Here is a 16,640-nt window from a genome sequence, read left to right as displayed (position 1 = left end):
CTTTCTAGTTCGGAGACGACAATATCCTGTACAGATCGATCTCGATTTCTCTGTTCTTTCGGAATCGATAAAAGAAGTATCAGTAATACACTGTGATCGATTTAGTCGACTTTTTTGTTATTCTGTAGTCAATAGTAATCAATATTGATTGGTGATAGTAACAGCAACAACAATGTCAACAAGAAAGCATAGAGCCGTCAAGACAGTCTTTGAATTCGCAATGCAGTCTACGAGTAAACAAAGAACTTCTATGCAGTCGTCTGACATGCTAGAAACATTAACCAAATTTCTCTGACACCACTTTTGCTCGGTTGACGCGCACAAAGGATAGCATAGCCTATTTTATATATAAAGGCGTGAAGATCATAGCTAGAATCCCTTTGATCACGGACCTGCTCTATCAGGGTTAACCTTGGCTAAACAACAAAGTAATACGAAGATGAATGATAAGAGAATTAGTGTCTGTTACGCAGTGTCAGTGGCTATCTTGCAAATATTCAATTCATAACATCCTCTGACTTCCAATCTATTTTCCATAATGTTCTATCGATTCTAAAATCGATTACTATAGTTTATATAAATATTTCTTTAAATTCCTCATTATCATTTCAGATTAGCATCTGCTTATTCTCAAACTTTTTTTTTTCTCACGATGTTATTATAACTGCCTTTCGCTCTATGAATAAATACTTATGTAAGACAAATGTGTACGATTCCTTATTTCGAAGATATGCGTAAATATTTATGTACGTATACATGCATGCTTGTATGTATGTATGTATGTATGTATGTATGTATGCATGTATGTATGTATGTATGTATGTATGCATGTATCGATGTGTCTATTTATCTCTGTCACGCTCTCTCTTTATCTATGTATATGTCTGTCTGTCTTCTGTCCGTTTGTCTATCTATCTATCTATCTATCTATCTATCTATCTATCTATCTATCTATCTATCTATCTATCTATCTATCTATCTATCTACCTACCTATCTGAAGAAAGATCCAAACAAGGGGGACGTCATAGATAACTTTAGGCCCATCACTCTGCTCAATGCAGACTTGAAAATTTTGGCCAAGGTGTTAGCCAAGCGGTTGGCGCTTGTCATCGAGAAACTGATCGGCAAGGCGCAAACGTGCGCGGTGCCGGGCAGGAGCATCCATGACAACCTCCATCTGATGCGCTACATCATAGAGAGGGTAGTTAAGGAACCTGGCATGGGTGGGGCCCTGATCAATTTAGATCAATCGAAAGCTTTCGATAGGGTAGACCATCAATACTTGGAGGCTGTCCTCATAGCAGCCGGCTTCGGTCCCATTTTCCGCGGCTGGATGGCTGCCTTGTACAGAGGCATCCGTTCGGTAGTTCGCGTCAATGGGCATCTATCAAGACCCTTCGACATTGCACGTTCGGTCCGTCAGGGATGCCCCCTCTCGTCGCTTCTGTACGTGTTGACTCTCGAGCCACTACTGCGGAAGCTGGCGACGCTGAGGGGCATCCCGCGAGAGTTGGGATGCGGGACGAGCGTGTCGGCATACGCGGACGACGTCACCGTCATAGTGTCTAGCCAAAAGCACATCGAGCTTGTCGGCGAGACACTGAGAGACTACGAAGCGGTAACGGGAGCGAAAATCAACCGGGATAAGTCAGTGGGCTTGCGGCTCGGCACCTGGAGAAGCAACCCCATGCCGTCAAGTAGCGCCTCCGTCGTGGGACGTTGGACTGACGGTCCGGTTGAGATGCTCGGGGTCTGGTTTGGTCCAGACCTCCAAACGGAGAAGAACTGGGACGAGATAACGAGAAGGGTGGCCACTCTAGCCCGGCAGTGGGCCGAGAGGAAGCTTTCCCTGAAAGGTCGGGCGGAGGTGGCGAACACGTACATCGCGTCCGTCATCTACTACCGCCTGACCGTCGTTCCTTGTCCCGACCCTACCATCACCAAACTGGAGCGCATCCTCTTCCGCTTCTTGTGGAAAGGAAGCGTTCCGATGGTTAGGCGATCCGTTTGCTGCCAACACCCGTTAAAAGGAGGACTGGGCATGCCGTGGTTGATGATGCGCAGACACGCGCTGAGACTGCGACATCTCCGGCTCTACGTAGACAGCGGTGAACAGGTGTGGTCACCGTTTGTGCGGCGCGCTTTCCCGCAGCTCGTCTCCATGACCGAGCTGCAGTCATGGATCAAGAAGAGGCCGAGGAAGGGCGAATGGCACCGCGAGTGTCGCGCTGCTCTTCGGCAACTCCAACAACCCGGGTCAACCTTGAGCGACTGCATCACAACTAACGCATTCTATAGTGGATTAGTGGAGGGAAGGTACGACGACGATCTCGGGGCGAACCTGGGCGTCGACGAGGAATACCTGACCCGCCTGTTTAAGACGACCTTCGGGCCGGGACCTATGGACAACTTCCAGAGATCCCTGGCCTGGCAGTGCTATCGAGAAGCACTACCCGTTCGGGATAAGCTCTACAGGCATGGCTCGAGAAACACGGGGCCGACCTGTCCGAGATGCCGGCAGAGCGACGAAACCGTTCTGCACGCACTCGTACAGTGTCCCACCATTTCCCAGCTGTGGGCTTACGTCGAACAACTGCTATCGCGTGTGGGACGAGTCGGTCTATCAGCCGAGTCTATCGTGAATATTGTCGCGCCTCCTTCCTTTAAACGGGAAGGAAGAGCTATTTTCATCGTACTTGTGGCTATGGCGAAAGAATGTGTATGGTGGACGCGTCTGAAAGGTCTAGAGACAAAGACTTTCCTCTCTGGGCAATCTCTCATCAACTTCTTCAAGTATCACCTGAAGAGGAAGTTGAGAGTAGAAAGGGAAGTCTTGTCTAGTGAATGCTTCAAAAAAAGATGGGTGAATGTAGCAAGGATGGCACGTGTGAACGACGGAGCCATCTTGAGCATAACCCTATGAACAAGAAAAAAAAAATAAAACAAAAAGGCAAAAGAGAGTCACTTACTGTTATAGTTTCTTCAATGAGAATATTGACCAAGGTTACCGTGGTCTTTTCCGTGGGCTTTTCCTTCCACGGCTAAACCTAAACTGTCCTCCCCTCTTTTTACACGAGAACATTACTGTGTGATACACGATCCCTATTGATCGGCCTTTCCTTTTCTTTTTTTTTCGATCCCTTTTGATCGAACTGCCCCTTCTTCCCTTCCTACGATCCCTTTTGATCGACACCACCAATTTTTTTTTTTTTTTTTTCCTTCCTTCCCCCTCCCAAAAAGAAAAGCTCTACATTGTATTTGTCCCATCTTCGTTGAGCCCTGTGTGGCTAATAAAAGAAATGTATCTACCTACCTATCTATCTATCTATCTATCTATCTATCTATCTATCTATCTATCTATCTATCTACCTACCTATCTATCTATCTATCCAATTTTTTTTTCCTTCCTTCCCCCTCCCAAAAAGAAAAGCTCTACATTGTATTTGTCCCATCTTCGTTGAGCCCTGTGTGGCTAATAAAAGAAATGTATCTATCTATCTATCTACCTATCTATCTATCTATCTATCTATCTACCTACCTACCTACCTACCTATCTATCTACCTATCTACCTACCTACCTACCTATCTATCTATCTATCTATCTATCTATCTATCTATCTATCTATCTATCTATCCATTTTGTTATATAAGTTATTTAGAGCTCTATTTATCTTCTTTAAAGAATTCAGTTTTCTCTTGTTGCGCCTCTCTTTCTTATCTGTACGTTTCCTTTCGCTTCACACAGTTATCATATTAATTGAGAAAAGAAACTAACATTTTCTTTTCAAACAACTTGTCATGTACGACTGAGTGTATAGCAAAAATAAAGCGAATATACATACACATATATATACACACACGCACATACACACATAGATAGATATATATATATATATTACATATTATATATGATTTTACATTGTATTACTTCATTCATGTATGGGTACGTGTACGTGGGTGTTGGCGTATTCTTGCCTTTTCACATACATATACACTTAAACAGAGTCACATGCGCAAACACAAAAGCTCGCAAACATACAAGCACATACAATATGCAAACAAACACACGCATTCAAACATATAACAGATATTTAAACAGAAGGCCATGCAGAGAGATTAGCAGCAAAAGCAGTGTTTTGGAAATGTTATCAACAGTGAAACGCACACACGAACACAGGTGAATAAATTCCAGAGTTTCCACAAAGTAATTCTGCGTGCATGATCTTAACTGCTAGAGCACGCACGCTGTTACAGGAAAGAGAGAAAAAAGACCGTGTTGAGAGATGTGTGTATGGGGGCAGAACAAAAGCAAAATGAAGCAGAACATTAATGTGTGATTTATGTCCTTTTTTTATTCTTTTGTATAAATCTCCTGCAAGGCATGCACTGAGGGCAACATAACGAAAACATAGGAGTTTTTGGTAAACCACACAAACTCAAATAAATATGTCTTCGTGTCATCTAACAGAATGGAATTTTCTTTACAGTTTTTGCTTTTACCTTTTAGCTATGCTCGATAGACGAAGTGCACTTTTTGAGGGATGGGTTTCGAATCTAGTTGTTACACCCGTGCTTATAAGAACATGACATCCTATTAACAATGAAATGATTATGAAGTAAACAAAAAGTTGTTTTCATCTTCGTAAATAAAAGAAGAAACGTTTAAAATCGTTCTCAATCTTTCTCACTTTGTATTTCTTTCTCTCTTTCTCCCTTCCTCTTATATATATACACATATATATATATATATATATATATATATATATATATATGTATATATATATATATATATATATATATATATATATATATATATATATATATATATATATATGCATGTAATTGTATGTATGTATATATATATATATATATATATATATGTGTGTGTAGATGTAGATGTATGTATGTATGTGCCTATTTGTATGCGTCTGTGTCTGTCTGTCTATCTATGCACGTATAAATACATGTGTTTATATATGGCCGAAAGTTGATAAAATATATATATGCACATATTTTGACTTCTATTCTCTTTTTTGCAAGTGTATATATGTACCTATATATATATATTGAGAGAGAGAGAGAGAGAGAGAGAGAGAGAGAGAGAGAGAGAGAGAGAGAGAGAGAGACAGAGACAGAGAGACAGAGACAGAGACAAACAGACAGACAGACAGAAAGACAGCTAGATAGATAGTTAGGTAGATAGATAGATAGATACATACATACATACATACATACACACGCACACATACACACATATATGTATATACACTTATACATATATACATGAATAAACACGCTCAAAATGTACTGTTTGTAAAGAAGAGAGAAAGATAGTATTTAAAATGTGATAAACAGATTTTAGTTTAAATATGCACAAATGCAGACGCACATATATAATATATACATATAAATACGGAGAGAGAGAGAAAGTGAGTGAGCGAGTGAGAGAGAGATTGTAGGAGAGAAAAGTCGAACGAATATATGTTGGAAAAGATAAATGCATTTAATAATATCTTTAAAATGGGGAAATTTGATCGATTTTACAATTTAGAAAATGAAAATATTGTTATAAATATACTGAAACAACATCTCATAATAATAACAATCTTTTCTACTATACGCACAAAGCCTGGAATTTTGGGAGAGAGGGTTAGTCGATTAGCCCTCCCAATACTCAGATGGTTCTTATTTTATTAATTCCAAAAGGAATGATAGGGAAAGTCGACCTCGCTCCGAATTTGAACTCACGAAATGTCGCTAAGTATTCTGTCTGGCCTTGCTAACGATTTTGCCAATTCACCGCTTTTGAACAGCAAGAACAAATTTTTTTAGCAGGGGCCAGCAGTTTCGAACCCCTGTGCTTAACTGGTACTTATTTTATTTTATGAATCCCAAACCGATGAAAGGCAAAGTCTGTCTCGGCGAACTTTAGGCTCAGAGCACGAAGACGGACAAAATGCCGCTGCGTGTTTTGTCCGGCGTTGATAACGATTCGGCCGGCATGCCGCCTTAATAAAAAGTATTAATAACCAGTGGAAACGCCTGGCTTAGTAGTTAAGGCACTGATCATGATCATAAGATTGTGGTTTCGATTCTTGGTACGGGCAATGCGTTTGTGTTCGTGAGTAAAAAACACTTCTTCATTCCACGTTGCTTCAGTGCATTCAACCGGAATGGTGCTTGTCCAGGGGCAAAATGTGTACGTCACAGAATCCAGGAAACCAGCGACTCGGGAATGAAGCATTAAAAATAACTGCAATTAAAGCAATACCAACCAACGTCGGGAGAAAGACGAATCTAACGGTGTCTCAGATTTATTGAACTTTGGAAAACGTACGTTCAAATACTCCTGGAAGATACATCTCAATAACCATTAATGCATCGACAGTAGAAATCCACTTTAATAAATTCTGATAGATGGATATACGCAATTTCTTCGCAGAAAAGTAAATACTTTTGAGGCTGTAAACACTTAACCAGAGAAACAAGGTTTTAAATTTGCATCAATTTACACTGTGCACCCATTCTACTAGCGAGATTCCATCAATCGATTTCTCTTTGTGATATCAGGTATAATGTATAATATATAATGTGTTTATGGTATGTGCATGTAAGAATTCATACGTATATATATATATATATATATATATATATATATATATATATATATATATATATATATATATGTGTGTGTGTGTGTGTGTCAGTGTGTGTATATATACAGGTACGCATACAAACACATGCGTACAAAGATACATACACACAGACACATGTACACATATATATCTATATAAATATGTACGTTTCTATATCTATGTGTACCTTTCCCTCTTTCTCTCTCTGTCTATCTGTTTCTCTCTCTCTCTCTCTATGTATATGTGTGTATATATATATATATATATATATATATATATATATATATATATATATATATATATATGTACGTATATTCATACACACAAACACTCACATATCTATACATACATATATACATACACACACACATATATATATATATACGGATATGGCACACACACACATACATGCACACACATATTTTACCTGGTTATTTGTATGTGTCGCTCCAACCTATAAGCAACCATATCGACGAACTTTCAAATTCTAAACGTAACGTACTTCCAAACGGTTTCACTAATTGAATAAGAACTTTTGTTTTCCTTCTATAACCAACATTAATTCCTAAATTCACTCTCTATGATCACACACACGCACACGCACATCCATGCACTCGTACACACACACTGGTACGTATATAAATATATATATATATATATATATATATATACAAGGAACAAAGATATTATATATATATCATCTTATCACTCATGAAGTGGATTTTATCGATCAAACTATTATTTCTATATTACTTGATAAACCTTATTGTTCGAACGACTATGTTACGCCACGTGAAGGACCGAAAACATGAAGTGCAACGTCATGTAGACCATGGAAATATTGAAACACAGAGACACACTAACACAGAAACACACTCATATATATTTGCGCATGTGTATGTATGTGAATATACTTATATTTATATAGGCGCAAGTGCGGCTGTGTGGTAAGAAACTTGCTTACCAACCACATGGTTCCTGGTTGAATTCCACCGTGTAGTACCTTGGGCAAGTGTCTTCTACTATAGCCTCGGGTCAACCAAACCCTTGTGAGTGGATTTGGTGGACGGAAACTGAAAGAAGCCTATTATGTATATATATATATATATGTGTGTGTGTGTGTGTGTGTGTATGTGTGTGTTTGTCCCCTTATCATCGCTTGACAACCGATGTTGGTGTGTTTACGTCTCCGTAACCTAGCAGTACAGCAAAAGAGAACGATAGAGTAAGTACTAGGCTTACAAAGAATAAGTCCTGGGGTCGATTTGTGCTCCAGCATGGCCACAGTCAAATGACTGAAACAAGTAAAAGAATAAAAGAATGAAAGAATGCGTATATCTGTGTGTGTTTGTTTGTGTGTGTGAGTGTACAAACATGTGTGCGTTAGCGGAGGCTCGTGGCTTGTTCATTCTTCAGCTAAAACAGTCTCCAGTTCTTGTAGTGATGATGGTGGGAGATATCGACTCCTTACTTGTTTTTCTAAAATGCACCATAAATGTTCAATAATATTGAGATCTGAGGACTGTGGTGGCAAGATAAGATGTTCAACTTCACTAGAATGTTCCTCGTGCCATTCAGCAACAGCCTTAGCTGTATGAATTGGTGCATTATCATCCTGAAAGATTTTGTTTCCCTCCAGAAACAGTTCTGCAAACATAGGATGAATTTGATCAGATAAAATGCTTAAATAGTCTTGACTATTAATTCTGCCATGAAAGGAAACCATTGGGACAGCAGATTTCCAAGATATAGCCTCCCAGATCATCATAAATCATCCTCCATGTTTAACAGTTGGAAGATGGCAGTCTCAGTCAAATGCTTCTTTTGGCTGTCTCCACACGTATACTCGGCCAGTGGTCGGAAATAAGGTGAAGGATGACTCGTTCGAAAAAATAATATTCTTCCACTGCTCTAGGGACCAATTCTGTAGGCTTCCACTCCACTCTATATATATACATACATACACATATATGTATAATTTAAATGTTAATTTAACACTTACCTTAATATAAACGATGTATGGCCAGCACCCTCCGCTATTTTTGTGACCTCTATTTATATATATATATATGTATATCTTCCGGAAGATCTATGTATACATCTGTATATATATATGTATATATATATATATATATAAATATATATGTGTGTGTGTGTGTGTGTGTGTGTGTGTGTGTGTGTGTGTATTATTGTATATATATGTGTGTATATATATGTATATATGTATATATATGTGTATATATATGTATAAATACAGACATTCATACTCACACATACACACACACACGCACGCACACACACATACACACACACATACACACACAGACACACACACACACACACACACACACACACACACACACACATATATATATATATATATATATATATATATAAATATGTAAGTATGAATGTATGTATTTTGTCAAAAATTTCAAATGCATAATTCTACAGATACATATCTCTTTCGCTTCTGTGGAACTATTATTTTATACAAAATCCTTGAAATTGTATCCCCCACACACATGCACACACAAACATAATATATATTATGTGTATGTGTGTATACATATGTTTGTATATTTAAGGATAAAGTATCACGTCAAGTTTAAGAGCAATTTTTATGATCAAATTTTAACACGAATAATAATTAACTTCGTCAGAAGATTTACGAGAATAAGAATTGAATCGATTTAATTGTGTGCTGGTTGTTGAGTTAACTGTTTTTTATAATGTTCAAGTAAGTTTGAAAGTCAAATGTTATTCTGTCGGAATTTGAAGTTAGAATGTAACTGATAATATTTAAAGAAGAAAACTGAATGGATAATTATTCAGAGAATCCATTTGCATAACAAACAATTGTTCCAGTTAATGTCCATACCTTTGGATTTCGCCAAATGTCGGGGTAAAGAATAAAATTAGGTTTCAAAATTCACCATCTCCAGTCCATCGCTCTTCACAAACTGTTTAATAGGTCATGGACACATTTACCTAGACTACAGCTCATCAAAGACAATCCCTTTCTTTTCTCTCACTGTGTCTCCACTACTAGTGCTACGGAATAATTTTTCTTTCCTTCGTATCACAATTTAAGCAGCTTAGCTCTGACAACAGAACTACAGATATTGATTTGAGCTGAGTGGGGGTGCTAGATTCCCTTTTCGGAAATATAAGGACACAGATCGTGTCGTATAGCCAACTAGAGACGATGTCTCCTGGGGCTAAATTACAGCAACATTCATCCTAAACCAAGACTGCCATGTTATGTTGGCAAATAATCTTTACTCCAAAGTACTCTTGAGATTTACAAATAGAAATTTTCTAAGGACCACTTCAGCATCGAAGTAATATACGCAGCACATTTTGCTTGTCTGCGTTCCTCATAGAATAGCTTCCCCGAACAAATTTCTTAGAGTCAATCTACAAGTTCTTTCTTTAATCAATTGTACTTTGGTGCTATTTCCTTTAAAAAAAATAGGTTTCTCCTGATATTCTTCCTTAATTTAAACCACTACCTGTATAGGGTGTATGTCAATCGCTGCCGGGATGACAAATTCGGCTTCCGGTACTCACGTCCCTTTCTAGATAACATAGGTTGGCTTTATGTATGTATGCTACTTGTACATTGATTTCCTCGACTCATTTAAACTAATAAGCTTTCAGAATACGTTCTGGGAGACACTGTTGTTTATTATCATCAGACGCATACATCATAAAGCTACACATTCGTGACTTTAGGCCAACTACTAATCAGATTTTAGTAACTTTCTCTGAGAAATATCCACATCAACTTTGCCAACCAAGGTATTTAACGAAGGCAAAGGTAACAACTTATAGTGAGAGGTTCATGTTTCGTTTTCTTTTTTCTCGTAAGTGCTATTCACAATATTCTTTCGTTGCGTAATGCAGGGGAGATTGTGCTTTCGATAATTCGCTTTAACTGCTCTTTTGATTTTGCTTTGCTTCCCTTAATATTGATTCTGTTTCTGATAGGGATTCGTTGCTGAATTTAGAAACCAAAGCTTTTCATCGTTTTTTTTTTTTAATCTGTTGCATTCTGGTGAGACCCCTGAGATAATTATTTCCACTACAGATGAAGCAGGTTAGTTTTCTGCTGCCATCAAGCTTTAGACACAGTCAACATGGAACTAGTCCGGTAAATTAATCCTTTTCCTCGTGGAATTAATACATAAAAACTCTAATCGAGTTTCTGAACAACTATTTTAGGTTGGCAATGAATAGCTTTTACCTCCCCCTTGTCGCTTCACTATTGCCACCAGAATGCGCTGATAGCATTTAGTGGTACACTAACATTTGTTATTTTGTTGAGTAACGGTGTCCATATTTGTCGAAGTTAGGTAAACTTCCTCCCAAACACATAGGATAATAATATACATCTTCATTTCCTCCTCACTTCAGAACATGTCATTTCTTTTTGCCGATGTTTCACATGGCACTCTGATCACTTTTCAAACACTGATCTGCATGCTCACGTTTTGTTCATTTTCCAGTGTAAAAAACAAACAAACAAATAATGATTTTCACCTTGACATTTCCCAGGCAGCCGACAATTTGTTTATGTACCAACAATGGCTGTGTTTCTTAATGAACGCTGCAGCTCATCTTCTGTAATCAGAAACACCCCAGGTTTCAATAGCCTTATATGTTGACTTTGTAACTGAAGAGTCACAAAGTCAAATGAACTACATTTCCAGATGTCATAATTAATTTTGTCATTGTTGGTTTCTCCTATTTTCTTCTCAATTGTCGTTATTTCTGCCGCTGTTATTGTCGCTGTTGATGTTTTCTGTTTTATTCTTATTGTTTATGATGCAGGTGTTACTTGTTTCATTCAGCGCTTTACTGACATGTTTTACCTTTTTCTTTTTATGCTGTAGGGTGTGTAAATATTAACATTTACCTTTTCTCGCTAATTGCCTTATTTTTACTCTCTAACTATTGTTCAGGCATTTTCTGTTGTTCGTAGTGGCAGTGATAATTATGTCGATGACTTCGCTCTTCTAATTGATGTTTACACTTTTGTTTTCTCATGCCGCCATATTGTGCTCAACCAAAGCACAACTTCTTCTCTCAGATTCAACACCCACATATTTGTTATATTCCTCCGCAAAATCATTATAAGAGGAATTTTCGAGAGGAGAATTTTTATCGGGGACAACACGTTAGTTTAATGATTTTCAGTACTTATTTAACGTTAAAAATAATGAATATGAGTTTAAATACGTTTATTAAGAAAATCTTAAGGGATAGCTGAGCATTCATGTTTGACAATGCAAGCGAAGAAGAAAACTGAACATTATAACTCACCAGCAACAAAATAGCCTTCACTTGTTGAGCTGTTGAAACTGGTTCATAGTTATGCATATTCTTTATATATAGAGAGAATTGTACGTTGATATTTGTAAGGGTATTAATTGTTAATTAAATTAAGTCATGAAAACAGACCAGTAAATAAACTGATATAAAATCTTTCGTCAGTACACATCAGACACAGATACAATATTTGCTGAGCAGATATTCCATTTGGAACTGATATATCTGCACTCGAACTTCATTATTTCAACCAATTCAAAGACAGCATTCTTTGAAGCTACCTAATAATAATTGCAGAGAATTTTGTTGCCTCTCATACTTGATTAAGTATCTAAAAGCATAACACGAAAGATCTGTAGTAATAACAGATAACCAAAGACGTTTTCATATCTAGGTTGTTCCATTTGTGTTTTTTACAGTTGAAAATCAACTTCATCAATTATTTGCCAGAATAATTTTCAGAAACCATCTGTTGAAAATATCTTTATCTAATACTTCTTGGGCGATTTCAGTGCAGTCTATTCCAGATATCTTAATTTCATAGAAATGAACATATCACAATAATTTACAATGCATTCCTTACGCCTTCAAATAGCAAACCATGTTGAAGTATTGAAATGCATCTTATCTCAGCAAAACTAATATTCGTTAATATACACCGTTCAAAATACATGTATTTATTCTATTTTCGCACCTTATAGATTCATAATTTTATTCTGACGTTCGTCACTGACTCCCAGCTTCTTGGTTCTAGCAAGAACGGCGTGATAAACCATGCTTTTAGTTATATCTGTATAATGGAAAGGAAATTGCAATTCTGCTCAAGGTGTCATTAAGTTAGCTATCAAAACAACACCATTTAGCACAAGATATCTGCTGCATCAGCCAAAGAAACACTATGTTTTATTGTTATAATAATAATCTAAATATTTGCATTCAAAGCAACAAATTCAATCAGCTACATGTTAAACGTTTTAAAAATCAACATAATTAATGTTCTCAACAAAACCCAAAACAGTCATTTGCTGGCATTGTTACAGAATGTTCTTCCGTTTCCTTGTAAAATGATATCATAACTTTCTTTATTTTCTCCCCCCCCCTCTAAATGTCTTGTGCTGTTGCTTCTGCTTCCCTTTCAGCATCACATGTAATTCAATCTTCTTTACCCTACAAGCATACATTCAAAATTTGGAATTTCTGTTAAAATCCCATTCCGCTGAATATTCTTGCCTCACTTACAACTACATCCTTAGGGATGTTAGGCAATACATATGCTATGGTTCCTTCCATTTCTCTCGTCTATGCCTCGAGCCCATCTTACGCTACATCGCACTGTTTGAAAGGAAAGAGAGCATTAGATAAATGTAGCCCTGAATTCCACTGTATGTCAAGAAAAATTTAGGGTAGGCATGGTTGGAATGTTACTGACTGTGAATCTTCTGGACAGAAATTATATCTAACCAAATCGTTACAAAAATGTTCTGTTCATTTGTCTCCTTTTCATTTACTACAGAGTGATATATTTGTTAAGTGAACCTTCCACAAAAAAGAACATATGTACATAATCATTTCTACTATAGACACAAATTTGGGGTATGGAACTAGTCAATTACATCGAGCCCAGTGTTTCAACGGTACCTAATTCATTGACCCCGAAAGGATGAAAGGCAAAAATCGACCTCGACGGAATTTGAACTCAGTGGAAGATCAGATACCGCTAAGGATTTCGCCCGGTGTGCCAACGATTCTACTAGCCCACCGACTTCTCATTACGTATATAATATACGTTTCTACTCTAGGCACAAGGCCCGAAATTTTGGGGGGAGGGGCCAGTCGATTAGATCGACCCCAGTACGCAAATTGTGCTTAATTTATCGACGCCGACGGGATAAAAGGCAAAGTCGACCTCGGAGGAATTTGAACTCAGAACGTACAGACAAACGAAATCCCGCTAAGCACTTCGCCCAGCGTGCTAATAACTCTGCCAGCTCACCTCCTTCTAATTAAGTACATAATATAGATTAAAAGTAACTGTTACTTTAATATTATAGGTGATGGCTAATTTGTAAAGTGTGTGGTAAAATTATTTGGGAAATACATGAAATGTTATTGTATTTAAGCACCAACACCCAGGTTTTGATATTCACACATAATATTTACTATAAAAGAACAAAAACAATTAGTTCGGTTCCCAATTGAAGAGAATTCTTTTCACTTATTCTTCCAACACCGTTTTCAAAAGAACGAACATAACAAAATCTCAATTTCCTTCCCTATAAAAATTGTTGACCTGCGGCCATAATAAGAGATCAATGATAATCATAATATTATTTATAATGATAACACGTATTGTCTCTTTTTTTGTTTGTTTTAATTTGATTCTATTGTATTGGTGTGAACTTGTACTTTATATAACAATAACGAATACTAAAAGAGATGTTAGGCTGTCTGAAAACAACACTCTTCGCTACAATGAATACAATAAAAAAAAAAGGAATAAAAATCTGATATTCTTGTATTCTGACATGATTTTTATATTTTCGTTTATTTTCTGGTTTTATTATAAGTTATGTATTTCAGGAAATAATCTAATGACATTTGATTGAAAAATAAAACTACTCTCCTTTTTCTATTTTATGCGTTTATACTAATAATGAGTATGCCACGCTTTTTATTTTCATTTTCTGGTCCATTATTCCTTCCACACACACACACATTCTCTCTCTATTTCTCTCTTAAGTAATCTGCCTAACACAATTCTTCATCTACGTCATCATTAATCATTGTAAAATGTTACCCATAAACGTTCTTCCCTAAAATATATTTTACTTTCAATGTTTGCTAGAATATACATACATAAATACAAAGCTGCATCCATTCAATCATACATACATACATGCATGCATACACAAAAAATTGTTTCACTCTCTCTCTCTCTCTCTCTGCATGAGAAGACAGACATAAAACAAAACATACAAACCTGCATGTATACATAGATACATACATACAAACATATCCTGTTGATGTTGTTGAAATTCGAATGAAGAAGTCTTGAATCTAGGTGAGAAACTGGCTCTTTCTCTATTGGCGAGAAATTTTGAAATAAAAGAAAAAGAAGATATCTATGAGCAACTGCTTCGAAACCTCCAGCTTCTATATCCCGTCTATGAATTCATATTTATACCAATAATAACTGGAACACTAGGTTTTGTTAGTAAATGCTTAAAGAAGAATCTGGATTAACTGGGATTTTCAGAAAGACAAATCGTATATTACATGTGCAATCTGTGAATGGAACATTAAAAATTTGCAAGACTTTCTCAAGTTCCAGATGTGAATTTGTCTGTGTTAACTACATCCCAAAGATGGGGCCTGGTATCTTTGTTGGCAACCGGTTCCCTCGTCAGTAGAAGATTTATAATAATCAAAAAGTAGAAGAGATATACATGCATACTCACAGACATACATTTATGCATACATACGTTTATATGAAATGTATATATGTATGTACGTACGTATGTATGCAGTGTGTGGTGTATGGGAGAGGGGTTGATTGTGTATGTGTATAAAATATACATTTACGTGAAAAATTAAATCTTAATGTAGTTGCATGTAACTTATTGTGCTATTTCTCTTTCCAGTTTAAAAACAGTAGGGATTGATTGAAGAGAAATTCCTGAATATCCAGTAACTTCCAGGAAGCACTTTTGCTGTTTCGATGGCTCTTTTCTCCCCTGAAGTAAGAATCGAGGATAATATGTATGAACATGTTATCACCATGGTGATAATATGTATCACCATATAGAATTTTCACCGAGTACTGAGTCTCAAAGGAAGCAGAACTTGTAGGACACAAGACAAGATTACTTGGTAGGAAACAGAGAGAGAGAGCATCGTATATATAACTATATCTTTCTCCGTCCTGAATTAAACGTTGCTGTTGTATAATTTGTGACTTATCTCAACGGTGTTGATAAAACATAAATTAATCAGCTGATGGTGTTAATTTAATCAACTGAGCTTTACCCCCATAATTTCCAGCTGCTTGCTAATGTCGGAAACGAATATTATAAGTGCATGCTCACGTAGTGTAAGGCATTTCGTTTACCCTATTTACAATTCTTTTCAGTTCATTACATATCGATGTTGTTTGTGGGGACGACTAATTAGCATTTAAATAAAGAGAGACGAGTAAGCAGACTTTATCACTTTATTGCATTTAGTCTAACTTCTACATTCTAAAATCTAATCCGACTCCCATTGATTTTACTCACGAGATTTCAATAAATCAATAAATTTGTACTAGTTTCGATTTAGTCAACTGCACCCATCATTTCCAAAACAGTGACGGTACATTGGTGCGATAGAAATCGATGCTGTAATTAAAATCAGTTGGTGAATAGCAATGCACTAAATAAAGTTCACTGCAGTATTTACTTCCTTCGGTTTATTTCTGAGTTCAAGACCAGAGGACGCCGGGTTTCGTATTTATACTTCTGGGTATGCTTGATCGACACTTTATGTTGCAGTAGCAAACCAATAACAGTAACTAATATAATATGCTCAGCTAAGTTTTTAAAATTGTGCTAATATTAGAAAACCATTTCGAAAATAGATACTACGTGACAAATTTAGGGGAAAAGAGTAATCAATTACGTAATTCTAGTACA

Source organism: Octopus bimaculoides, chromosome 2 (assembly GCF_046866305.1).
Source record: "Octopus bimaculoides isolate indiv1 chromosome 2, ASM4686630v1, whole genome shotgun sequence".
NCBI lineage: Eukaryota > Metazoa > Mollusca > Cephalopoda > Octopoda > Octopodidae > Octopus > Octopus bimaculoides.
Note: the sequence above shows the minus strand (reverse complement) of the source record.